Raw genomic sequence first — 1,669 nt, 5'->3', positions numbered from 1 at the left:
TTCGTGGTTTAAAGCCAGAATATATTCCCTTTGTTACATCGATTCAAGGATGGGTTCAACAACCATCCTTGGATGAATTTGAGAATTTGCTGTCATCACAGGAGCTATTAGCCAAACAGATGGATGGTGTATCTGTCAAATAAGGGGAAGGAAATGCTCTTGTCGCCGATAAGAGGAACTTTAAAGGAAAATCAAGAGATAACATGCACTTTCGATCCTCAAGTGATTCAAGCTCGCCAGGAAGGAAGGGGAAGTCTTCCATCAACGGTAAAAAGCCTTTAAAATGTTACTGTTGTGGCAAAATATTATCGAGCCAAAGAGAGCAATATGGCTCAAACTAAGAAAGCTGCTGAAGAAGAAAAATAAAAGAAGACTGGGAAAATTGCTTCGCAACGGAGACTCGAGCAATAAATGTCATGGCTTCCATAAATTTTGAAAGAGACTGGATCGTGGATTCAGGATGTGGGCACCATCTCACTGGAGATCAATCCAAATTCTCTACCTTTCGTGAATACAACGGACATGATGTCATCATTACAGTAGATAATACAGTCCATAATGTGGAGAAGAAAGGCAATGTTGTGATTAACGAGAAGCAAAAAAGACACTATCACCCTCAACAATGTCTTTCATGTTCCAGGTATGAAGAAAAATCTATTTTCAGTTGCAAATGATGTAGATGCTGGAAACTATTTGCTATTTGGCCCACGTGATGTGAAGTTCCTCTGAAATATTAAAGTGCTCAAGGCAGATATCATTCACTCAGGTAATAGAGTTAATGATTTATATGTCTTATCCGCCTCTAATTCATATATTGAGAAGATGAGTAGCAATGATAACACACATCTTTGGCATGCTAGACTTGGACATCTTAGCATGGATAAATTAAAAGCCACGGTAAAATTGAATCTAGTAAAAGGATTGCCTAACTTAAGAAATTTTGGCGGAGGAGAGGTTTGTGAAGGATGTCAATATGAAAAGGCACATCGCCTTCCATTTGATAGATTATTGTCAAGGTGCGATTCCCCACTAAAACTTTTGCACAGTGACTTGATTGGGCCAACGAGAACTCCTTCATTCTCAGGCTATTCTTATATGCTAATTTTCATTGATGATTTTACTAGATTCACTTGGGTTTATTTTGTGAAGCACAAGTCAAAAAATTTCAATAAGTTTGGGGAGTTTAAAGAAACAGTTGAAGGCGAACTCGATTCGAGAATAAGGTGGCTGCGAACTGATAATGGCGGAGAATTCACTTTAGATGAATTTCTGTCCTTTTGTCGTCGGCATGACATTAAAAGAGAACTCACATACGTTGATACACCACAACAAAATGGAGTTGCTGAAAGGAAGACCCGACACTTAACTGAGACATGTAAGAGTTGGCTTCATGCCAAGAATTTACCTAGCTAGAGCCTTGTGGGCTGAAGGTATGAAATGTGCATCATATGTGATTAACAGGATGTCTCTTTCTCCAAACAATATGAAGTCTCCCTATGCATTAATGTTTGGAGAAAAGCCTAGCGTTAAACACCTCAAGGTTTTTGGCTCTATTTGTTATGTTCACATTCCGGATTCTCAATAGGGCAAGTTGGATGCCAAGGCAAGGAAATGCATATTTGTCGGATATGATGAAAGAAAAAAGGGATGGAAGTACATGGATCCTAAA

Source organism: Nicotiana tabacum, chromosome 4 (assembly GCF_000715075.1).
Source record: "Nicotiana tabacum cultivar K326 chromosome 4, ASM71507v2, whole genome shotgun sequence".
Taxonomy (NCBI): domain Eukaryota; kingdom Viridiplantae; phylum Streptophyta; class Magnoliopsida; order Solanales; family Solanaceae; genus Nicotiana; species Nicotiana tabacum.
This window is presented reverse-complemented; position numbering follows the sequence as displayed.